A 26,920-nucleotide genomic window follows, 5' to 3' on the forward strand; every position below is an offset into this window, starting at 1 on the left:
ACAGTCTTGCTCCACTCTCACCACCATCAGAACATATCTTCAAAGCTATCAGGGCAAAGAAAAAAGCAACACGCCACTCCCGGGAGGGCTCGAAACTCCAACCTTTCGGTTAACAGCCGATCGCGCTAGCCCATTGCGCCACGGAGACAGTCCTGCTCCACTCTCACCACCATCAGAACATATCTTCAAAGCTATCAGCCCAAAGAAAAAAAAGCGCCGCACCACCACCACCGGGTGGGCTCGAACCTCCGACTTTTCGTTAAACAGCCGATCGCGCTAGCCAATGGCGCCACGAAGACAGTCGTGCTCCACTCTCATAACCATCAGAACTTATCTTCAAAGCTATCAGCGCAAAGAAAAAAGCAACACACTACTCCCGGGAGGGCTCGAACCTCCAACTGTTCAGCCAATTGCGCCACGGGGAAAGTCCTGCTCCACTCTCACCACCGTCAGAACATTTCTTCAGAGCTATCAGCCCAAAGAAAAAAAAGCGCCGGACCACCACCGGGTGGGCTCGAACCTCCAACCTTTCGGTTAACAGCCGATCGCGCTAGCCAATTACGCCACGGAGACAGTCGTGCTTCACTCTCACCACCATCAGAACATGTCTTCAAAGCTATCGGCGCAAAGAAAAAAGCAACACGCCACTCCCGGGAGGGCTCGAACCTCCAAATTTTCGGTTAACAGCCGATCGCGCTAGCCAATTGCGCCATGGAGACAGTCCTGCTCCACTCTCACCACCATCAGAACATATCTTCAAAGCTATCAGCCCAAAGAAAAAAAAGCGCCGCACCACCACCACGTGGGCTCGAACCTCCGCCCTTTCGCTTAACAGCCGATGGCGCTAGCCAATTGCGCCACGGAGACAGTCGTTCTCCGCTCTCACCATCATCAGAACATATCTTCAAAGCTATCGGCGCAAAGAAAAAAGCAACACGCCACTCCCGGGAGGGCTCAAAACTCCAAATTTTCGATTAACAGCCGATCGCGCTAGCCAATTGCGCCACGGAGACAGTCCTGCTCCACTCTCACCACCATTAGAACATATCTTCAAAGCTATCAGCCCAAAGAAAAAAAGCGCCGCACCACCAACGGGTGGGCTTGAACCTCCAACTTTTCGGTTAACAGCTGATCACGCTAGCCAATTGCGCCACGGAGACAGTCCTGCTCCACTCTCACCACCGTCAGAACATTTCTTCAGAGCTATCAGCCCAAAGAAAAAAAGCGCCGCACCACCACCGGGTGGGCTCGAACCTCCAACCTTTCGGTTAACAGCCGATCGCGCTAGCCAATTGCCCCACAGAGACAGTCGTGCTCCACACTCACCACCGTCAGAACATTTCTTCAGAGCTATCACCCCAAAGAAAAAAATCGCCGCCCCACCACCGGGTTGGCTCGAACCTCCAACCTTTCGGTTAACAGCCGATCGCGCTAGCCAATTGCGCCACGAAGACAGTCCTGCTCCACTCTCACCACCATCAGAACATATCTTCAAAGCTATCAGCGCAAAGAAAAAAGCAACAAGCCACTCCTGGGAGGGCTCGAAACTCTAACCTTTCAGTTAACAGCCGTTCGCGCTGGCCAATTGCGCCACGGAGACAGTCCTGCTCCACTCTCACCACCATCAGAACATATCTTCAAAGCTATCAGCCCAAAGAAAAAAAAGCCCCGCACCACCACCGGGTGGGCTCGAAACTCCAAGCTTTCGATTAACAGCCGATCGCGCAAGCCAATCGCGCCACGGAGAGAGTCCTGCTTTACTCTCACCACCATCAGAATATATCTTCAAAGCTATCAGCCGAAAAAAAAAAGCGCCGCACCACCACCGGGTGGGCTCGAACCTCCTACCTTTCGGTTAACAGCCTATCGCGCTAGCCAATTGCGCCATAGAGACAGTCGTGCTCCACTCTCACCACCATCAGAACATATCTTCAAAGCTATCAGCCCAAAGAAAAAAAAGCGCCGCACCACCACCGAGTGGGCTCGAACCTCCAACCTTTCGGTTAACAGCCGATCGCGCTAGCCAATTACGCCACGGAGACAGCCGTGCTCCACACTAACCACCATCAGAACATATCTTCAAAGCTATCAGCGCAAAGAAAAAAGCAACACGCCACTCCCGGGAGGGCTCGAAACTCCAACCTTTCGGTTAACGGCCGATTCAGCTTGTCACTTGCGGAACGGAGACAGTCTTGCTCCACTCTCACCACCATCAGAACATATCTTCAAAGCTATCAGCCCAAAGAAAAAAAAAGCGCCGCACCACCACCAGGTGGGCTCGAACCTCCGCCCATTCGGTTAACAGCCGATCGCGCTAGCCAATTGCGCCACGGAGACAGTCGTTCTCCGCTCTCACCACCGTCAGAAAATTTCTTCAGAGCTATCACCCCAAAGAAAAAAATCGCCGCCCCACCACCGGGTTGGCTCGAACCTCCAACCTTTCGGTTAACAGCCGATCGCGCTAGCCAATTGCGCCACGAAGACAGTCCTGCTCCACTCTCACCACCATCAGAACATATCTTCAAAGCTATCAGCGCAAAGAAAAAAGCAACACGCCACTCCCGGGAGGGCTCGAACCTCCAAATTTTCGGTTAACAGCCGATCGCGCTAGCCAATTGCGCCACGGAGACAGTCCTGCTCCACTCTCACCACCATTAGAACATATCTTCAAAGCTATCAGCCCAAAGAAAAAAAGCGCCGCACCACCAACGGGTGGGCTCGAACCTCCAACTTTTCGGTTAACAGCCGATCACGCTAGCCAATTGCGCCACGGAGACAGTCCTGCTCCACTCTCACCACCGTCAGAACATTTCTTCAGAGCTATCAGCCCAAAGAAAAAAAGCGCCGCACCACCACCGGGTGGGCTCGAACCTCCAACCTTTCGGTTAACAGCCGATCGCGCTAGCCAATTTCCCCACGGAGACAGTCGTGCTCCACACTCACCACCGTCAGAAAATTTCTTCAGAGCTATCACCCCAAAGAAAAAAAATCGCCGCCCCACCACCGGGTTGGCTCGAACCTCCAACCTTTCGGTTAACAGCCGATCGCGCTAGCCAATTGCGCCACGAAGACAGTCCTGCTCCACTCTCACCACCATCAGAACATATCTTCAAAGCTATCAGCGCAAAGAAAAAAGCAACAAGCCACTCCTGGGAGGGCTCGAAACTCTAACCTTTCAGTTAACAGCCGATCGCGCTAGCCAATTGCGCCACGGAGACAGTCCTGCTCCACTCTCACCACCATCAGAACATATCTTCAAAGCTATCAGCCCAAAGAAAAAAAAGCCCCGCACCACCACCGGGTGGGCTCGAAACTCCAAGCTTTCGATTAACAGCCGATCGCGCAAGCCAATCGCGCCACGGAGACAGTCCTGCTTTACTCTCACCACCATCAGAATATATCTTCAAAGCTATCAGCCCAAAGAAAAAAAAGCGCCGCACCACCACCGGGTGGGCTCGAACCTCCTACCTTTCGGTTAACAGCCTATCGCGCTAGCCAATTGCGCCATGGAGACAGTCGTGCTCCACTCTCACCACCATCAGAACATATCTTCAAAGCTATCAGCCCAAAGAAACACAAGCGCCGCACCACCACCGAGTGGGCTCGAACCTCCAACCTTTCGGTTAACAGCCGATCGCGCTAGCCAATTACGCCACGGAGACAGCCGTGCTCCACACTAACCACCATCAGAACATATCTTCAAAGCTATCAGCGCAAAGAAAAAAGCAACACACCACTCCCGGGAGGGCTCGAAACTCCAACCTTTCGGTTAACGGCCGATTCAGCTTGTCAATTGCGCCACAGAGACAGTCTTGCTCCACTCTCACCACCATTAGAACATATCTTCAAAGCTATCAGCCCAAAGAAAAAAAGCGCCGCACCACCAACGGGTGGGCTCGAAACTCCAAGCTTTCGGTTAACAGCCGATCGCGCAAGCCAATCGCGCCACGGAGATAGTCCTGCTCCACTCTCACCGCCATCAGAACATTTTTTCAAAGCTATCAACCCAAAGAAAAAAAAGCGCCGCACCACCACTGGGTGGGCTCGAAACTCTAACCTTTCGGTTAACAGCCGATCGCGCTAGCCAATGGCGCCATGGAGACAGTCCTGCTCCACTCTCACCACCATCAGAACATATCTTCAAAGCTATCAGCCCAAAGAAAAAAAAAGTGCCGCACCACCACCAGGTGGGCTCGAACCTCCGACCTTTCGGTTGACAGCCGATCGCGCTAGCCAATTGCGCCACGGAGACAGTCGTGCTCCGCTCTCACCATCATCAGAACATATCTTCAAAGCTATCGGCGCAAAGAAAAAAGCAACACGCCACTCCCGGGAGGGCTCGAACCTCCAAATTATCGGTTAACAGCCGATCGCGCTAGCCAATTGCGCCACGGAGACAGTCCTGCTCCACTCTCACCACCATCAGAACATATCTTCAAAGCTATAAGCCCAAAGAAAAAAAGCGCCGCACCACCAACGGGTGGGCTCGAACCTCCAACTTTTCGGTTAACAGCCGATCACGCTAGCCAATTGCGCCACGGAGACAGTCCTGCTCCACTCTCACCACCGTCAGAACATTTCTTCAGAGCTATCAGACAAAAGAAAAAAAGCGCCGCACCACCACCGGGTGGGCTCGAACCTCCAACCTTTCGGTTAACAGCCGATCGAACAGCCAATTGCCCCACGGAGACAGTCGTGCTCCACTCTGACCACCGTCAGAACATTTCTTCAGAGCTATCACCCCAAAGAAAAAAAGCGCCGCCCCACCACCAGGTTGGCTCGAACCTCCAACCTTTCGGTTAACAGCCAATCGCGCTAGCCAATTGCGCCAAGAAGACAGTCCTGCTCCACTCTCACCACCATCAGAACATATCTTCAAAGCTATCAGCGCAAAGAAAAAAGCAACAAGCCACTCCCGGGAGGGCTCGAAACTCTAACCTTTCAGTTAACAGCCGATCGCGCTAGCCAATTGCGCCACGGAGACAGTCCTGCTCCACTCTCACCACCATCAGAACATATCTTCAAAGCTATCAGCCCAAAGAAAAATGCGCCGCACCACCACCGGGTGGGCTCGAACCTCCTACCTTTCGGTTAACAGCCTATCGCGCTAGCCAATTGCGCCATGGAGACAGTCGTGCTCCACTCTCACCCCCATCAGAACATATCTTCAAAGCTATCAGCCCAAAGAAAAAAAAGCGCCGCACCACCACCGAGTGGGCTCGAACCTCCAACCTTTCGGTTAACAGCCGATCGCGCTAGCCAATTACGCCACGGAGACAGCCGTGCTCCACACTAACCACCATCAGAACATATCTTCAAAGCTATCAGGGCAAAGAAAAAAGCAACACGCCACTCCCGGGAGGGCTTGAAACTCCAACCTTTCGGTTAACAGCCGATCGCGCTAGCCCATTGCGCCACGGAGACAGTCCTGCTCCGCTCTCACCACCATCAGAACATATCTTCAAAGCTATCAGCCCAAAGAAAAAAAAGCGCCGCACCACCACCACCGGGTGGGCTCGAACCTCCGACTTTTCGTTAAACAGCCGATCGCGCTAGCCAATGGCGCCACGAAGACAGTCCTGCTCCACTTTCGCCACCATCAGAACATATCTTCAAAGCTATTGCCGCAAAGAAAAAAGCAACACACCACTTCCGGGAGGGCTCGAAACTCCAACCTTTCGGTTAACAGCCGATCGCGCTAGCCCATTGCGCCACGGAGACAGTCGTGCTCCACTCTCATCACCATGAGAACATATCTTCAAAGCTATCAGCGCAAAGACAAAAACAACACATTACTCCAGGGTGGGCTCGAACCTCCAAACTTTTGGTTAACAGCCAATCGCGCCAGCCAATTGCGCCACGGAGACAGTCCTGCCCCACTCTCACCACCATCAGAACATATCTTCAAAGCTATCAGCACAAAGAAAAAAAAGCGCCGCACCACCACTGGGTGGGCTCGAACCTCCAGCCTTTCGATTAACACCCGATCGCGCTAGCCAATTGCGCCACGGAGACAGTCGTGCTCCACTCTCATAACCATCAGAACTTATCTTCAAAGCTATCAGCGCAAAGAAAAAAGCAACACACTACTCCCGGGAGGGCTCGAACCTCCAACTGTTCAGCCAATTGCGCCACGGGGAAAGTCCTGCTCCACTCTCACCACCGTCAGAACATTTCTTCAGAGCTATCAGCCCAAAGAAAAAAAAGCGCCGGACCACCACCGGGTGGGCTCGAACCTCCAACCTTTCGGTTAACAGCCGATCGCGCTAGCCAATTACGCCACGGAGACAGTCGTGCTCCACTCTCACCACCATCAGAACATGTCTTCAAAGCTATCGGCGCAAAGAAAAAAGCAACACGCCACTCCCGGGAGGGCTCGAACCTCCAAATTTTCGGTTAACAGCCGATCGCGCTAGCCAATTGCGCCATGGAGACAGTCCTGCTCCACTCTCACCACCATCAGAACATATCTTCAAAGCTATCAGCCCAAAGAAAAAAAAAGCGCCGCACCACCACCAGGTGGGCTCGAACCTCCGCCCATTCGGTTAACAGCCGATCGCGCTAGCCAATTGCGCCACGGAGACAGTCGTTCTCCGCTCTCACCACCGTCAGAAAATTTCTTCAGAGCTATCACCCCAAAGAAAAAAAAGCGCCGGACCACCACCGGGTGGGCTCGAACCTCCAACCTTTCGGTTAACAGCCGATCGCGCTAGCCAATTACGCCACGGAGACAGTCGTGCTCCACTCTCACCACCATCAGAACATGTCTTCAAAGCTATCGGCGCAAAGAAAAAAGCAACACGCCACTCCCGGGAGGGCTCGAACCTCCAAATTTTCGGTTAACAGCCGATCGCGCTAGCCAATTGCGCCATGGAGACAGTCCTGCTCCACTCTCACCACCATCAGAACATATCTTCAAAGCTATCAGCCCAAAGAAAAAAAAAGCGCCGCACCACCACCAGGTGGGCTCGAACCTCCGCCCATTCGGTTAACAGCCGATCGCGCTAGCCAATTGCGCCACGGAGACAGTCGTTCTCCGCTCTCACCACCGTCAGAAAATTTCTTCAGAGCTATCACCCCAAAGAAAAAAAATCGCCGCCCCACCACCGGGTTGGCTCGAACCTCCAACCTTTCGGTTAACAGCCGATCGCGCTCGCCAATTGCGCCACGAAGACAGTCCTGCTCCACTCTCACCACCATCAGAACATATCTTCAAAGCTATCAGCGCAAAGAAACAAGCAACACGCCACTCCCGGGAGGGCTCGAACCTCCAAATTTTCGGTTAACAGCCGATCGCGCTAGCCAATTGCGCCACGGAGACAGTCCTGCTCCACTCTCACCACCATTAGAACATATCTTCAAAGCTATCAGCCCAAAGAAAAAAAAGCGCCGCACCACCACCGGGTGGGCTCGAACCTCCTACCTTTCGGTTAACAGCCTATCGCGCTAGCCAATTGCGCCATGGAGACAGTCGTGCTCCACTCTCACCACCATCAGAACATATCTTCAAAGCTATCAGCCCAAAGAAACAAAAGCGCCGCACCACCACCGAGTGGGCTCGAACCTCCAACCTTTCGGTTAACAGCCGATCGCGCTAGCCAATTACGCCACGGAGACAGCCGTGCTCCACACTAACCACCATCAGAACATATCTTCAAAGCTATCAGCGCAAAGAAAAAAGCAACACACCACTCCCGGGAGGGCTCGAAACTCCAACCTTTCGGTTAACGGCCGATTCAGCTTGTCAATTGCGCCACAGAGACAGTCTTGCTCCACTCTCACCACCATTAGAACATATCTTCAAAGCTATCAGCCCAAAGAAAAAAAGCGCCGCACCACCAACGGGTGGGCTCGAAACTCCAAGCTTTCGGTTAACAGCCGATCGCGCAAGCCAATCGCGCCACCGAGATAGTCCTGCTCCACTCTCACCGCCATCAGAACATTTTTTCAAAGCTATCAACCCAAAGAAAAAAAAGCGCCGCACCACCACTGGGTGGGCTCGAAACTCTAACCTTTCGGTTAACAGCCGATCGCGCTAGCCAATGGCGCCATGGAGACAGTCCTGCTCCACTCTCACCACTATCAGAACATATCTTCAAAGCTATCAGCCCAAAGAAAAAAAAAGTGCCGCACCACCACCAGGTGGGCTCGAACCTCCGACCTTTCGGTTGACAGCCGATCGCGCTAGCCAATTGCGCCACGGAGACAGTCGTGCTCCGCTCTCACCATCATCAGAACATATCTTCAAAGCTATCGGCGCAAAGAAAAAAGCAACACGCCACTCCCGGGAGGGCTCGAACCTCCAAATTATCGGTTAACAGCCGATCGCGCTAGCCAATTGCGCCACGGAGACAGTCCTGCTCCACTCTCACCACCATCAGAACATATCTTCAAAGCTATAAGCCCAAAGAAAAAAAGCGCCGCACCACCAACGGGTGGGCTCGAACCTCCAACTTTTCGGTTAACAGCCTATCGCGCTAGCCAATTGCGCCATAGAGACAGTCGTGCTCCACTCTCACCACCATCAGAACATATCTTCAAAGCTATCAGCCCAAAGAAAAAAAAGCGCCGCACCACCACCGAGTGGGCTCGAACCTCCAACCTTTCGGTTAACAGCCGATCGCGCTAGCCAATTACGCCACGGAGACAGCCGTGCTCCACACTAACCACCATCAGAACATATCTTCAAAGCTATCAGCGCAAAGAAAAAAGCAACACGCCACTCCCGGGAGGGCTCGAAACTCCAACCTTTCGGTTAACGGCCGATTCAGCTTGTCACTTGCGGAACGGAGACAGTCTTGCTCCACTCTCACCACCATTAGAACATATCTTCAAAGCTATCAGCCCAAAGAAAAAAAGTGCCGCACCACCAACGGGTGGGCTCGAAACTCCAAGCTTTCGGTTAACAGCCGATCGCGCAAGCCAATCGCGCCACGGAGACAGTCCTGCTCCACTCTCACTGCCATCAGAACATATCTTCAAAGCTATCAACCCAAAGAAAAAAAAGCGCCGCACCACCACTGGGTGGGCTCGAAACTCCGACTTTTCGTTAAACAGCCGATCGCGCTAGCCAATGGCGCCACGAAGACAGTCCTGCTCCACTCTCACCACCATCAGAACATATCTCCAAAGCTATTACCGCAAAGAAAAAAGCAACACACCACTTCCGGGAGGGCTCGAAACTCCAACCTTTCGGTTAACAGCCGATCGCGCTAGCCCATTGCGCCACGGAGACAGTCTTGCTCCACTCTCACCACCATCAGAACATATCTTCAAAGCTATCAGCACAAAAAAAGCGCCACACCACCACCAAGTGGGCTCGAACCTCCTACATTTCGGTTAACAGCCGGTCGCGCAAGCCAATTGCGCCACGGAGACAGTCGTGCTCCACTCTCATCACCATGAGAACATATCTTCAAAGCTATCAGCGCAAAGACAAAAACAACACATTACTCCAGGGTGGGCTCGAACCTCCAAACTTTTGGTTAACAGCCAATCGCGCCAGCCAATTGCGCCACGGAGACAGTCCTGCCCCACTCTCACCACCATCAGAACATATCTTCAAAGCTATCAGCACAAAGAAAAAAAAGCGCCGCACCACCACTGGGTGGGCTCGAACCTCCAGCCTTTCGATTAACACCCGATCGCGCTAGCCAATTGCGCCACGGAGACAGTCGTGCTCCACTCTCATAACCATCAGAACTTATCTTCAAAGCTATCAGCGCAAAGAAAAAAGCAACACACTACTCCCGGGAGGGCTCGAACCTCCAACTGTTCAGCCAATTGCGCCACGGGGAAAGTCCTGCTCCACTCTCACCACCGTCAGAACATTTCTTCAGAGCTATCAGCCCAAAGAAAAAAAAGCGCCGGACCACCACCGGGTGGGCTCGAACCTCCAACCTTTCGGTTAACAGCCGATCGCGCTAGCCAATTACGCCACGGAGACAGTCGTGCTCCACTCTCACCACCATCAGAACATGTCTTCAAAGCTATCGGCGCAAAGAAAAAAGCAACACGCCACTCCCGGGAGGGCTCGAACCTCCAAATTTTCGGTTAACAGCCGATCGCGCTAGCCAATTGCGCCATGGAGACAGTCCTGCTCCACTCTCACCACCATCAGAACATATCTTCAAAGCTATCAGCCCAAAGAAAAAAAAAGCGCCGCACCACCACCAGGTGGGCTCGAACCTCCGCCCATTCGGTTAACAGCCGATCGCGCTAGCCAATTGCGCCACGGAGACAGTCGTTCTCCGCTCTCACCACCGTCAGAAAATTTCTTCAGAGCTATCACCCCAAAGAAAAAAAATCGCCGCCCCACCACCGGGTTGGCTCGAACCTCCAACCTTTCGGTTAACAGCCGATCGCGCTAGCCAATTGCGCCACGAAGACAGTCCTGCTCCACTCTCACCACCATCAGAACATATCTTCAAAGCTATCAGCGCAAAGAAAAAAGCAACACGCCACTCCCGGGAGGGCTCTAACCTCCAAATTTTCGGTTAACAGCCGATCGCGCTAGCCAATTGCGCCACGGAGACAGTCCTGCTCCACTCTCACCACCATTAGAACATATCTTCAAAGCTATCAGCCCAAAGAAAAAAAGCGCCGCACCACCAACGGGTGGGCTCGAAACTCCAAGCTTTCGGTTAACAGCCGATCGCGCAAGCCAATCGCGCCACGGAGATAGTCCTGCTCCACTCTCACCGCCATCAGAACATTTTTTCAAAGCTATCAACCCAAAGAAAAAAAAGCGCCGCACCACCACTGGGTGGGCTCGAAACTCTAACCTTTCGGTTAACAGCCGATCGCGCTAGCCAATGGCGCCATGGAGACAGTCCTGCTCCACTCTCACCACCATCAGAACATATCTTCAAAGCTATCAGCCCAAAGAAAAAAAAAGTGCCGCACCACCACCAGGTGGGCTCGAACCTCCGACCTTTCGGTTGACAGCCGATCGCGCTAGCCAATTGCGCCACGGAGACAGTCGTGCTCCGCTCTCACCATCATCAGAACATATCTTCAAAGCTATCGGCGCAAAGAAAAAAGCAACACGCCACTCCCGGGAGGGCTCGAACCTCCAAATTATCGGTTAACAGCCGATCGCGCTAGCCAATTGCGCCACGGAGACAGTCCTGCTCCACTCTCACCACCATCAGAACATATCTTCAAAGCTATAAGCCCAAAGAAAAAAAGCGCCGCACCACCAACGGGTGGGCTCGAACCTCCAACTTTTCGGTTAACAGCCTATCGCGCTAGCCAATTACGCCACGGAGACAGCCGTGCTCCACACTAACCACCATCAGAACATATCTTCAAAGCTATCAGCGCAAAGAAAAAAGCAACACGCCACTCCCGGGAGGGCTCGAAACTCCAACCTTTCGGTTAACGGCCGATTCAGCTTGTCACTTGCGGAACGGAGACAGTCTTGCTCCACTCTCACCACCATTAGAACATATCTTCAAAGCTATCAGCCCAAAGAAAAAAAGTGCCGCACCACCAACGGGTGGGCTCGAAACTCCAAGCTTTCGGTTAACAGCCGATCGCGCAAGCCAATCGCGCCACGGAGACAGTCCTGCTCCACTCTCACTGCCATCAGAACATATATTCAAAGCTATCAACCCAAAGAAAAAAAAGCGACGCACCACCACTGGGTGGGCTCGAAACTCCAACCTTTCGGTAAACAGCCGATCGCGCTAGCCAATTGCGCCACGGAGACAGTCTTGCTCCACTCTCACCACCATCAGAACATATCTTCAAAGCTATTACCGCAAAGAAAAAAGCAACACACCACTTCCGGGAGGGCTCGAAACTCCAACCTTTCGGTTAACAGCCGATCGCGCTAGCCCATTGCGCCACGGAGACAGTCTTGCTCCACTCTCACCACCATCAGAACATATCTTCAAAGCTATCAGCACAAAAAAAGCGCCACACCACCACCAAGTGGGCTCGAACCTCCTACATTTCGGTTAACAGCCGGTCGCGCAAGCCAATTGCGCCACGGAGACAGTCGTGCTCCACTCTCATCACCATGAGAACATATCTTCAAAGCTATCAGCGCAAAGACAAAAACAACACATTACTCCAGGGTGGGCTCGAACCTCCAAACTTTTGGTTAACAGCCAATCGCGCCAGCCAATTGCGCCACGGAGACAGTCCTGCTCCACTCTCACCACCGTCAGAACATTTCTTCAGAGCTATCAGCCCAAAGAAAAAAAAGCGCCGGACCACCACCGGGTGGGCTCGAACCTCCAACCTTTCGGTTAACAGCCGATCGCGCTAGCCAATTACGCCACGGAGACAGTCGTGCTCCACTCTCACCACCATCAGAACATGTCTTCAAAGCTATCGGCGCAAAGAAAAAAGCAACACGCCACTCCCGGGAGGGCTCGAACCTCCAAATTTTCGGTTAACAGCCGATCGCGCTAGCCAATTGCGCCATGGAGACAGTCCTGCTCCACTCTCACCACCATCAGAACATGTCTTCAAAGCTATCAGCCCAAAGAAAAAAAAAGCGCCGCACCACCACCAGGTGGACTCGAACCTCCGCCCATTCGGTTAACAGCCGATCGCGCTAGCCAATTGCGCCACGGAGACAGTCGTTCTCCGCTCTCACCACCGTCAGAAAATTTCTTCAGAGCTATCACCCCAAAGAAAAAAAATCGCCGCCCCACCACCGGGTTGGCTCGAACCTCCAACCTTTCGGTTAACAGCCGATCGCGCTAGCCAATTGCGCCACGAAGACAGTCCTGCTCCACTCTCACCACCATCAGAACATATCTTCAAAGCTATCAGCGCAAAGAAAAAAGCAACACGCCACTCCCGGGAGGGCTCGAACCTCCAAATTTTCGGTTAACAGCCGATCGCGCTAGCCAATTGCGCCACGGAGACAGTCCTGCTCCACTCTCACCACCATTAGAACATATCTTCAAAGCTATCAGCCCAAAGAAAAAAAAGCCCCGCACCACCACCGGGTGGGCTCGAAACTCCAAGCTTTCGATTAACAGCCGATCGCGCAAGCCAATCGCGCCACGGAGACAGTCCTGCTTTACTCTCACCACCATCAGAATATATCTTCAAAGCTATCAGCCCAAAGAAAAAAAAGCGCCGCACCACCACCGGGTGGGCTCGAACCTCCTACCTTTCGGTTAACAGCCTATCGCGCTAGCCAATTGCGCCATGGAGACAGTAGTGCTCCACTCTCGCCACCATCAGAACATATCTTCAAAGCTATCAGCCCAAAGAAACAAAAGCGCTGCACCACCACCGAGTGGGCTCGAACCTCCAACCTTTCGGTTAACAGCCGATCGCGCTAGCCAATTACGCCACGGAGACAGCCGTGCTCCACACTAACCACCATCAGAACATATCTTTAAAGCTATCAGCGCAAAGAAAAAAGCAACACACCACTCCCGGGAGGGCTCGAAACTCCAACCTTTCGGTTAACGGCCGATTCAGCTTGTCAATTGCGCCACAGAGACAGTCTTGCTCCACTCTCACCACCATTAGAACATATCTTCAAAGCTATCAGCCCAAAGAAAAAAAGCGCCGCACCACCAACGGGTGGGCTCGAAACTCCAAGCTTTCGGTTAACAGCCGATCGCGCAAGCCAATCGCGCCACGGAGATAGTCCTGCTCCACTCTCACCGCCATCAGAACATTTTTTCAAAGCTATCAACCCAAAGAAAAAAAAGCGCCGCACCACCACTGGGTGGGCTCGAAACTCTAACCTTTCGGTTAACAGCCGATCGCGCTAGCCAATGGCGCCATGGAGACAGTCCTGCTCCACTCTCACCACCATCAGAACATATCTTCAAAGCTATCAGCCCAAAGAAAAAAAAAGTGCCGCACCACCACCAGGTGGGCTCGAACCTCCGACCTTTCGGTTGACAGCCGATCGCGCTAGCCAATTGCGCCACGGAGACAGTCGTGCTCCGCTCTCACCATCATCAGAACATATCTTCAAAGCTATCGGCGCAAAGAAAAAAGCAACACGCCACTCCCGGGAGGGCTCGAACCTCCAAATTATCGGTTAACAGCCGATCGCGCTAGCCAATTGCGCCACGGAGACAGTCCTGCTCCACTCTCACCACCATCAGAACATATCTTCAAAGCTATAAGCCCAAAGAAAAAAAGCGCCGCACCACCAACGGGTGGGCTCGAACCTCCAACTTTTCGGTTAACAGCCTATCGCGCTAGCCAATTGCGCCATAGAGACAGTCGTGCTCCACTCTCACCACCATCAGAACATATCTTCAAAGCTATCAGCCCAAAGAAAAAAAAGCGCCGCACCACCACCGAGTGGGCTCGAACCTCCAACCTTTCGGTTAACAGCCGATCGCGCTAGCCAATTACGCCACGGAGACAGCCGTGCTCCACACTAACCACCATCAGAACATATCTTCAAAGCTATCAGCGCAAAGAAAAAAGCAACACGCCACTCCCGGGAGGGCTCGAAACTCCAACCTTTCGGTTAACGGCCGATTCAGCTTGTCACTTGCGGAACGGAGACAGTCTTGCTCCACTCTCACCACCATTAGAACATATCTTCAAAGCTATCAGCCCAAAGAAAAAAAGTGCCGCACCACCAACGGGTGGGCTCGAAACTCCAAGCTTTCGGTTAACAGCCGATCGCGCAAGCCAATCGCGCCACGGAGACAGTCCTGCTCCACTCTCACTGCCATCAGAACATATCTTCAAAGCTATCAACCCAAAGAAAAAAAAGCGCCGCACCACCACTGGGTGGGCTCGAAACTCCAACCTTTCGGTAAACAGCCGATCGCGCTAGCCAATTGCGCCACGGAGACAGTCTTGCTCCACTCTCACCACCATCAGAACATATCTTCAAAGCTATCAGGGCAAAGAAAAAAGCAACACGCCACTCCCGGGAGGGCTTGAAACTCCAACCTTTCGGTTAACAGCCGATCGCGCTAGCCCATTGCGCCACGGAGACAGTCCTGCTCCGCTCTCACCACCATCAGAACATATCTTCAAAGCTATCAGCCCAAAGAAAAAAAAGCGCCGCACCACCACCACCGGGTGGGCTCGAACCTCCGACTTTTCGTTAAACAGCCGATCGCGCTAGCCAATGGCGCCACGAAGACAGTCCTGCTCCACTCTCACCACCATCAGAACATATCTTCAAAGCTATTACCGCAAAGAAAAAAGCAACACACCACTTCCGGGAGGGCTCGAAACTCCAACCTTTCGGTTAACAGCCGATCGCGCTAGCCCATTGCGCCACGGAGACAGTCTTGCTCCACTCTCGACACCATCAGAACATATCTTCAAAGCTATCAGCACAAAAAAAGCGCCACACCACCACCAAGTGGGCTCGAACCTCCTACATTTCGGTTAACAGCCGGTCGCGCAAGCCAATTGCGCCACGGAGACAGTCGTGCTCCACTCTCATCACCATGAGAACATATCTTCAAAGCTATCAGCGCAAAGACAAAAACAACACATTACTCCAGGGTGGGCTCGAACCTCCAAACTTTTGGTTAACAGCCAATCGCGCCAGCCAATTGCGCCACGGAGACAGTCCTGCCCCACTCTCACCACCATCAGAACATATCTTCAAAGCTATCAGCACAAAGAAAAAAAAGCGCCGCACCACCACTGGGTGGGCTCGAACCTCCAGCCTTTCGATTAACACCCGATCGCGCTAGCCAATTGCGCCACGGAGACAGTCGTGCTCCACTCTCATAACCATCAGAACTTATCTTCAAAGCTATCAGCGCAAAGAAAAAAGCAACACACTACTCCCGGGAGGGCTCGAACCTCCAACTGTTCAGCCAATTGCGCCACAGGGAAAGTCCTGCTCCACTCTCACCACCGTCAGAACATTTCTTCAGAGCTATCAGCCCAAAGAAAAAAAGCGCCGGACCACCACCGGGTGGGCTCGAACCTCCAACCTTTCGGTTAACAGCCGATCGCGCTAGCCAATTACGCCACGGAGACAGTCGTGCTCCACTCTCACCACCATCAGAACATGTCTTCAAAGCTATCGGCGCAAAGAAAAAAGCAACACGCCACTCCCGGGAGGGCTCGAACCTCCAAATTTTCGGTTAACAGCCGATCGCGCTAGCCAATTGCGCCATGGAGACAGTCCTGCTCCACTCTCACCACCATCAGAACATATCTTCAAAGCTATCAGCCCAAAGAAAAAAAAGCGCCGCACCACCACCAGGTGGGCTCGAACCTCCGCCCATTCGGTTAACAGCCGATCGCGCTGGCCAATTGCGCCACGGAGACAGTCGTTCTCCGCTCTCACCACCGTCAGAAAATTTCTTCAGAGCTATCACCCCAAAGAAAAAAAATCGCCGCCCCACCACCGGGTTGGCTCGAACCTCCAACCTTTCGGTTAACAGCCGATCGCGCTAGCCAATTGCGCCACGAAGACAGTCCTGCTCCACTCTCACCACCATCAGAACATATCTTCAAAGCTATCAGCGCAAAGAAAAAAGCAACACGCCACTCCCGGGAGGGCTCGAACCTCCAAATTTTCGGTTAACAGCCGATCGCGCTAGCCAATTGCGCCACGGAGACAGTCCTGCTCCACTCTCACCACCATTAGAACATATCTTCAAAGCTATCAGCCCAAAGAAAAAAAGCGCCGCACCACCAACGGGTGGGCTCGAACCTCCAACTTTTCGGTTAACAGCCGATCACGCTAGCCAATTGCGCCACGGAGACTGTCCTGCTCCACTCTCACCACCGTCAGAACATTTCTTCAGAGCTATCAGCCCAAAGAAAAAAAGCGCCGCACCACCACCGGGTGGGCTCGAACCTCCAACCTTTCGGTTAACAGCCGATCGCGCTAGCCAATTTCCCCACGGAGACAGTCGTGCTCCACACTCACCACCGTCAGAAAATTTCTTCAGAGCTATCACCCCAAAGAAAAAAAATCGCCGCTCCACCACCGGGTTGGCTCGAACCTCCAACCTTTCGGTTAACAGCCGATCGCGCTAGCCAATTGCGCCACGAAGACAGTCCTGCTCCACTCTCACCACCATCAGAACATATCTTCAAAGCTATCAGCGCAAAGAAAAAAGCAACAAGCCACTCCTGGGACGGCTCGAAACTCTAACCTTTCAGTTAACAGCCGATCGCGCTAGCCAATTGCGCCACGGAGACAGTCCTGCTCCACTCTCACCACCATCAGAACATATCTTCAAAGCTATCAGCCCAAAGAAAAAAAAGCCCCGCACCACCACCGGGTGGGCTCGAAACTCCAAGCTTTCGATTAACAGCCGATCGCGCAAGCCAATCGCGCCACGGAGACAGTCCTGCTTTACTCTCACCACCATCAGAATATATCTTCAAAGCTATCAGCCCAAAGAAAAAAAAGCGCCGCACCACCACCGGGTGGGCTCGAACCTCCTACCTTTCGGTTAACAGCCTATCGCGCTAGCCAATTGCGCCATGGAGACAGTCGTGCTCCACTCTCACCACCATCAGAACATATCTTCAAAGCTATCAGCCCAAAGAAACAAAAGCGCCGCACCACCACCGAGTGGGCTCGAACCTCCAACCTTTCGGTTAACAGCCGATCGCGCTAGCCAATTACGCCACGGAGACAGCCGTGCTCCACACTAACCACCATCAGAACATATCTTCAAAGCTATCAGCGCAAAGAAAAAAGCAACACACCACTCCCGGGAGGGCTCGAAACTCCAACCTTTCGGTTAACGGCCGATTCAGCTTGTCAATTGCGCCACAGAGACAGTCTTGCTCCACTCTCACCACCATTAGAACATATCTTCAAAGCTATCAGCCCAAAGAAAAAAAGCGCCGCACCACCAACGGGTGGGCTCGAAACTCCAAGCTTTCGGTTAACAGCCGATCGCGCAAGCCAATCGCGCCACGGAGATAGTCCTGCTCCACTCTCACCGCCATCAGAACATTTTTTCAAAGCTATCAACCCAAAGAAAAAAAAGCGCCGCACCACCACTGGGTGGGCTCGAAACTCTAACCTTTCGGTTAACAGCCGATCGCGCTAGCCAATGGCGCCATGGAGACAGTCCTGCTCCACTCTCACCACCATCAGAACATATCTTCAAAGCTATCAGCCCAAAGAAAAAAAAAGTGCCGCACCACCACCAGGTGGGCTCGAACCTCCGACCTTTCGGTTGACAGCCGATCGCGCTAGCCAATTGCGCCACGGAGACAGTCGTGCTCCGCTCTCACCATCATCAGAACATATCTTCAAAGCTATCGGCGCAAAGAAAAAAGCAACACGCCACTCCCGGGAGGGCTCGAACCTCCAAATTATCGGTTAACAGCCGATCGCGCTAGCCAATTGCGCCACGGAGACAGTCCTGCTCCACTCTCACCACCATCAGAACATATCTTCAAAGCTATAAGCCCAAAGAAAAAAAGCGCCGCACCACCAACGGGTGGGCTCGAACCTCCAACTTTTCGGTTAACAGCCGATCACGCTAGCCAATTGCGCCACGGAGACAGTCCTGCTCCACTCTCACCACCGTCAGAACATTTCTTCAGAGCTATCAGACAAAAGAAAAAAAGCGCCGCACCACCACCGGGTGGGCTCGAACCTCCAACCTTTCGGTTAACAGCCGATCGAACAGCCAATTGCCCCACGGAGACAGTCGTGCTCCACTCTGACCACCGTCAGAACATTTCTTCAGAGCTATCACCCCAAAGAAAAAAAAGCGCCGCCCCACCACCAGGTTGGCTCGAACCTCCAACCTTTCGGTTAACAGCCAATCGCGCTAGCCAATTGCGCCACGAAGACAGTCCTGCTCCACTCTCACCACCATCAGAACATATCTTCAAAGCTATCAGCGCAAAGAAAAAAGCAACAAGCCACTCCCGGGAGGGCTCGAAACTCTAACCTTTCAGTTAACAGCCGATCGCGCTAGCCAATTGCGCCACGGAGACAGTCCTGCTCCACTCTCACCACCATCAGAACATATCTTCAAAGCTATCAGCCCAAAGAAAAAAAAGCCCCGCACCACCACCGGGTGGGCTCGAAACTCCAAGCTTTCGGTTAACAGCCGATCGCGCAAGCCAATCGCGCCACGGAGACAGTCCTGCTTTACTCTCACCACCATCAGAATATATCTTCAAAGCTATCAGCCCAAAGAAAAATGCGCCGCACCACCACCGGGTGGGCTCGAACCTCCTACCTTTCGGTTAACAGCCTATCGCGCTAGCCAATTGCGCCATGGAGACAGTCGTGCTCCACTCTCACCCCCATCAGAACATATCTTCAAAGCTATCAGCCCAAAGAAAAAAAAGCGCCGCACCACCACCGAGTGGGCTCGAACCTCCAACCTTTCGGTTAACAGCCGATCGCGCTAGCCAATTACGCCACGGAGACAGCCGTGCTCCACACTAACCACCATCAGAACATATCTTCAAAGCTATCAGCGCAAAGAAAAAAGCAACACACCACTCCCGGGAGGGCTCGAAACTCCAACCTTTCGGTTAACGGCCGATTCAGCTTGTCAATTGCGCCACGGAGACAGTCTTGCTCCACTCTCACCACCATCAGAACATATCTTCAAAGCTATCAGCCCAAAGAAAAAAAAATCGCCGCACCACCACCGGGTGGGCTCGAACCTCCAACCTTTCAGTTAACACCCGATCACGCTAGCCAATTGCGCCACGGAGACAGCCGTGCTCCACTCTCACCACCATCAGAACATATCTTCAAAGCTATCAGCGCAAAAAAAGCAATACACTACTCCCGGGAGGGCTCGAACCTCCAACTGTTCAGCCAATTGTGCCACGGGGACAGTCCTGCTCCACTTTCACTACCGTGAGAACATTTCTTCATAGCTATCAGCCCAAAGAAAAAAAAGCGCCGCACCACCACCGGGAGGGCTCAAACCTCCAACCTTTTGGTTAACAGCCGATCGCGCTAGCCAGTTGCGCCACGGAGACAGTCGTGCTCCACTCTCACCACCATCAGAACATATCTTCAAAGCTATCAGCGCACAAAAAAGCAACACACCACCCCCGGGAGGGCTCGAACCTCCAACTGTTCGGTTAACAGCAAATCGCGCTAGCCAATTGCGCCAAGGAGACAGTCCTGCTCCACTCTCAACACCATCAGAACATATCCTCAAAGCTATCAGCCCAAAGAAAAAAAAGCACCGCACCACCACCGGGTGGGCTCGAATCTCCAACCTTTCGGTTAACAGCCGATCACGCTAGCCATTTGCGCCACGGAGACAGTCGTGTTCCACTCTCACCACAGTCAGAACATTTCTTCAGAGCTATCAGGCCAAAGAAAAAAAAGCGCCACAAGAACACCGGGTGGGCTCGAAACTCCAACCTTTCGGTTAACAGCCGATCACGCTAGCCAATTGCGCCACGGAGACAGTCCTGCTCCACTCTCACCACCATCAGAACATATCTTCAAAGCTATCAGCCCAAAGAAAAAAAAAGCGCCGCACCACCACCGAGTGGGCTCGAACCTCCAACCTTTCGGTTAACAGCTGATCGCGCTAGCCAATTACGCCACGGAGACAGCCATGCTCCACACTCACTACCATCAGAACATATCTTCAAAGCTATCAGCGCAAAGAAAAAAGCAACACACCACTCTCGGGAGGGCTGGAAACTCCAACCTTTCGGTTAACAGCCGTTTCAGCTTGTCAATTGCGCCACGGAGACAGTCTTGCTTCACTCTTACCACCATTAGAACATATCTTCAAAGCTATCAGCCCAAAGAAAAAAAAGCGCCGCACCACCACCGGGTGGGCTCGAACCTCCGCCCTTTCGGTTAACAGCCGATCGCGCTAGCCAATTGCGCCACGGAGACAGTCGTTCTCCGCTCTCACCATCATCAGAACATATCTTCAAAGCTATCGGCGCAAAGAAAAAAGCAACACGCCACTCCCGGGAGGGCTCGAACCTCCAAATTTTCGGTTAACAGCCGATCGCGCTAGCCAATTGCGCCACGGAGACAGTCCTGCTCCACTCTCACCACCATTAGAACATATCTTCAGAGCTATCAGCCCAAAGAAAAAAAGCGCCGCACCACCAACGGGTGGGCTCGAACCTCCAACTTTTCGGTTAACAGCCGATCACGCTAGCCAATTGGGCCACGGAGACAGTCCTGCTCCACTCTCACCACCGTCAGAACATTTCTTCAGAGCTATCAGCCCAAAAAAAAGCGCCGCACCACCACCGGGTGGGCTCGAACCTCCAACCTTTCGGTTAACAGCCGATCGCGCTAGCCAATTGCCCCACGGAGACAGTCGTGCTCCACACTCACCACCGTCAGAACATTTCTTCAGAGCTATCACCCCAAAGAAAAAAAATCGCCGCCCCACCACCGGGTTGGCTCGAACCTCCAACCTTTCGGTTAACAGCCGATCGCGCTAGCCAATTGCGCCACGAAGACAGTCCTGCTCCACTCTCACCACCATCAGAACATATCTTCAAAGCTATCAGCGCAAAGAAAAAAGCAACAAGCCACTCCTGGGAGGGCTCGAAACTCTAACCTTTCAGATAACAGCCGATCGCGCTAGCCAATTGCGCCACGGAGACAGTCCTGCTCCACTCTCACCACCATCAGAACATCACTTCAAAGCTATCAGCCCAAAGAAAAAAAAGCCCCGCACCACCACCGGGTGGGCTCGAAACTCCAAGCTTTCGATTAACAGCCGATCGCGCAAGCCAATCGCGCCACGGAGACAGGCCTGCTTTACTCTCACCACCATCAGAATATATCTTCAAAGCTATCAGCCCAAAGAAAAAAAAGCGCCGCACCACAACCGGGTGGGCTCGAACCTCCTACCTTTCGGTTAACAGCCTATCGCGCTAGCCAAATGCGCCATGGAGACAGTCGTGCTCCACTCTCACCACCATCAGGACATATCTTCAAAGCTATCAGCCCAAAGAAAAAAAGCGCCGCACCACCACCGAGTGGGCTCGAACCTCCAACCTTTCGGTTAACAGCCGATCGCGCTAGCCAATTACGCCACGGAGACAGCCGTGCTCCACATTAACCACCATCAGAACATATCTTCAAAGCTATCAGCGCAAAGAAAAAAGCAACACACCACTCCTGGGAGGGCTCGAAACTCCAACCTTTCGGTTACCAGCCGATCGCGCTAGCCAATTGCGCCATGGAGACAGTCCTGCTCCACTCTCACCACCATCAGAACATATCTTCAAAGCTATCAGCCCAAAGAAAAAAAAAGTGCCGCACCACCACCAGGTGGGCTCGAACCTCCGACCTTTCGGTTGACAGCCGATCGCGCTGGCCAATTGCGCCACGGAGACAGTCGTGCTCCGCTCTCACCATCATCAGAACATATCTTCAAAGCTATCAGCGCAAAGAAAAATGCAACAAGCCACTCCCGGGAGGGCTCGAAACTCTAACCTTTCAGTTAACAGCCGATCGCGCTAGCCAATTGCGCCACGCAGACAGTCCTGCTCCACTCTCACCACCATCAGAACATATCTTCAAAGCTATCAGCCCAAAGAAAAAAAAGCCCCGCACCACCAACGGGTGGGCTCGAACCTCCAACTTTTCGGTTAACAGCCGATCACGCTAGCCAATCGCACCACGGAGACAGTCCTGCTCCACTCTCACCACCGTCAGAACATTTCTTCAGAGCTATCAGACAAAAGAAAAAAAGCGCCGCACCACCACCGGGTGGGCTCGAACCTCCAACCTTTCGGTTAACAGCCGATCGAACAGCCAATTGCCCCACGGAGACAGTCGTGCTCCACTCTGACCACCGTCAGAACATTTCTGCAGAGCTATCACCCCAAAGAAAAGAAAGCGCCACCCCACCACCGGGTTGGCTCGAACCTGCAACCTTTCGGTTAACAGCCCATCGCGCTAGCCAATTACGCCACGGAGACAGCCGTGCTCCACACTAACCACCATCAGAACATATCTTCAAAGCTATCAGCCCAAAGAAAAAAAGCGCCGCACCACCACCGGGTGGGCTCGAACATCCAACCTTTCAGTTAACACCCGATCGCGCTAGCCAATTGCGCCACGGAGACAGTCCTGCTCCACTCTCACCACAGTCAGAACATTTCTTCAGAGCTATCAGCCCAAAGAAAAAAAGCGCCGCACCACCACCGGGTGGGCTCGAACCTCCAACCTTTCGGTTAACAGCCGATCGCGCTAGCCAATTGCCCCACGGAGACAGTCGTGCTCCACACTCACCACCGTCAGAAAATTTCTTCAGAGCTATCACCCCAAAGAAAAAAAATCGCCGCCCCACCACCGGGTTGGCTCGAACCTCCAACCTTTCGGTTAACAGCCGATCGCGCTAGCCAATTGCGCCACGAAGACAGTCCTGCTCCACTCTCACCACCATCAGAACATATCTTCAAAGCTATCAGCGCAAAGAAAAAAGCAACAAGCCACTCCTGGGAGGGCTCGAAACTCTAACCTTTCAGTTAACAGCCGATCGCGCTAGCCAATTGCACCACGGAGACAGTCCTGCTCCACTCTCACCACCATCAGAACATATCTTGAAAGCTATCAGCCCAAAGAAAGAGAAGCCCCGCACCACCACCGGGTGGGCTCGAAACTCCAAGCTTTCGATTAACAGCCGATCGCGCAAGCCAATCGCGCCACGGAGACAGTCCTGCTTTACTCTCACCACCATCAGAATATATCTTCAAAGCTATCAGCCCAAAGAAAATAAGCGCCGCACCACCACCGGGTGGGCTCGAACCTCCTACCTTTCGGTTAACAGCCTATCGCGCTAGCCGATTGCGCCATGGAGACAGTCGTGCTCCACTCTCACCACCATCAGAACATATCTTCAAAGCTATCAGCCCAAAGAAACAAAAGCGCCGCACCACCACCGAGTGGGCTCGAACCTCCAACCTTTCGGTTAACAGCCGATCGCGCTAGCCAATTACGCCACGGAGACAGCCGTGCTCCACACTAACCACCATCAGAACATATCTTCAAAGCTATCAGCGCAAAGAAAAAAGCAACACACCACTCCCGGGAGGGCTCGAAACTCCAACCTTTCGGTTAACGGCCAATTCAGCTTGTCAATTGCGCCACAGAGACAGTCTTGCTCCACTCTCACCACCATTAGAACATATCTTCAAAGCTATCAGCCCAAAGAAAAAAAGCGCCGCACCACCAACGGGTGGGCTCGAAACTCCAAGCTTTCGGTTAACAGCCGATCGCGCAAGCCAATCGCGCCACGGAGATAGTCCTGCTCCACTCTCACCGCCATCAGAACATTTTTTCAAAGCTATCAACCCAAAGAAAAAAAAGCGCCGCACCACCACTGGGTGGGCTCGAAACTCTAACCTTTCGGTTAACAGGCGATCGCGCTAGCCAATGGCGCCATGGAGACAGTCCTGCTCCACTCTCACCACCATCAGAACATAACTTCAAAGCTATCAGCCCAAAGAAAAAAAAAGTGCCGCAACACCACCACGTGGGCTCGAACCTCCGACCTTTCGGTTGACAGCCGATCGCGCTAGCCAATTGCGCCACGGAGACAGTCGTGCTCCGCTCTCACCATCATCAGAACATATCTTCAAAGCTATCGGCGCAAAGAAAAAAGCAACACGCCACTCCCGGGAGGGCTCGAACCTCCAAATTATCGGTTAACAGCCGATCGCGCTAGCCAATTGCGCCACGGAGACAGTCCTGCTCCACTCTCACCACCATCAGAACATATCTTCAAAGCTATAAGCCCAAAGAAAAAAAGCGCCGCACCACCAACGGGTGGGCTCGAACCTCCAACTTTTCGGTTAACAGCCGATCACGCTAGCCAATTGCGCCACGGAGACAGTCCTGCTCCACTCTCACCACCGTCAGAACATTTCTTCAGAGCTATCAGACAAAAGAAAAAAAGCGCCGCACCACCACCGGGTGGGCTCGAACCTCCAACCTTTCGGTTAACAGCCGATCGAACAGCCAATTGCCCCACGGAGACAGTCGTGCTCCACTCTGACCACCGTCAGAACATTTCTTCAGAGCTATCACCCCAAAGAAAAAAAAGCGCCGCCCCACCACCGGGTTGGCTCGAACCTCCAACCTTTCAGTTAACAGCCAATCGCGCTAGCCAATTGCGCCACGAAGACAGTCCTGCTCCACTCTCACCACCATCAGAACATATCTTCAAAGCTATCAGCGCAAAGAAAAAAGCAACAAGCCACTCCCGGGAGGGCTCGAAACTCTAACCTTTCAGTTAACAGCCGATCGCGCAAGCCAATCGCGCCACGGAGACAGTCCTGCTTTACTCTCACCACCATCAGAATATATCTTCAAAGCTATCAGCCCAAAGAAAAAAAAAGCGCCGCACCACCACCGGGTGTGCTCGAACCTCCTACCTTTCGGTTAACAGCCTATCGCGCTAGCCAATTGCGCCATGGAGACAGCCGTGCTCCACTCTCACCACCATCAGAACATATCTTCAAAGCTATCAGCCCAAAGAAAAAAAAGCGCCGCACCACCACCGAGTGGGCTCGAACCTCCAACCTTTCGGTTAACAGCCGATCGCGCTAGCCAATTACGCCACGGAGACAGCCGTGCTCCACACTAACCACCATCAGAACATATCTTCAAAGCTATCAGCGCAAAGAAAAAAGCAACACACCACTCCCGGGAGGGCTCGAAACTCCAACCTTTCGGTTAACGGCCGATTCAGCTTGTCAATTGCGCCACGGAGACAGTCTTGCTCCACTCTCACCACCATCAGAACATATCTTCAAAGCTATCAGCCCAAAGAAAAAAAAAGCGCCGCACCACCACCGGGTGGGCTCGAACCTCCAGCCTTTCAGTTAACACCCGATCACGCTAGCCAATTGCGCCACGGAGACAGCCGTGCTCCACTCTCACCACCATCAGAACATATCTTAAAGGCTATCAGCGCAAAAAAAGCAATACACTACTCCCGGGAGGGCTCGAACCTCCAACTGTTCGGTTAACAGCAAATCGCGCTAGCCAATTGCGCCAAGGAGACAGTCCTGCTCCACTCTCAACACCATCAGAACATATCCTCAAAGCTATCAGCCCAAAGAAAAAAAAGCCCCGCACCACCACCGGGTGGGCTCGAATCTCCAACGTTTCGGTTAACAGCCGATCACGCTAGCCATTTGCGCCACGGAGACAGTCGTGCTCCACTCTAACCACAGTCAGAACATTTCTTCAGAGCTATCAGGCCAAAGAAAAAAAAGCGCCACAAGAACACCGGGTGGGCTCGAAACTCCAACCTTTCGGTTAACAGCCGATCACGCTAGCCAATTGCGCCACGGAGCCACTCCTGCTCCACTCTCACCACCATCAGAACATATCTTCAAAGCTATCAGCCCAAAGAAAAAAGCAACACACCACTCTCGGGAGGGCTGGAAACTCCAACCTTTCGGTTAACAGCCGTTTCAGCTTGTCAATTGCGCCACGGAGACAGTCTTGCTTCACTCTCACCACCATTAGAACATATCTTCAAAGCTATCAGCCCAAAGAAAAAAAAGCGCCGCACCACCACCGGGTGGGCTCGAACCTCCGCCCTTTCGGTTAACAGCCGATCGCGCTAGCCAATTGCGCCACGGAGACAGTCGTTCTCCGCTCTCACCATCATCAGAACATATCTTCAAAGCTATCGGCGCAAAGAAAAAAGCAACACGCCACTCCCGGGAGGGTTCGAACCTCCAAATTTTCGGTTAACAGCCGATCGCGCTAGCCAATTGCGCCACGGAGACAGTCCTGCTCCACTCTCACCACCATTAGAACATATCTTCAGAGCTATCAGCCCAAAGAAAAAAAGCGCCGCACCACCAACGGGTGGGCTCGAACCTCCAACTTTTCGGTTAACAGCCGATCACGCTAGCCAATTGCGCCACGGAGACAGTCCTGCTCCACTCTCACCACCGTCAGAACATTTCTTCAGAGCTATCAGCCCAAAAAAAAAGCGCCGCACCACCACCGGGTGGGCTCGAACCTCCAACCTTT

Source organism: Rhipicephalus microplus, unplaced genomic scaffold (genome assembly GCF_043290135.1).
Source record: "Rhipicephalus microplus isolate Deutch F79 unplaced genomic scaffold, USDA_Rmic scaffold_13, whole genome shotgun sequence".
Lineage (NCBI taxonomy): Eukaryota > Metazoa > Arthropoda > Arachnida > Ixodida > Ixodidae > Rhipicephalus > Rhipicephalus microplus.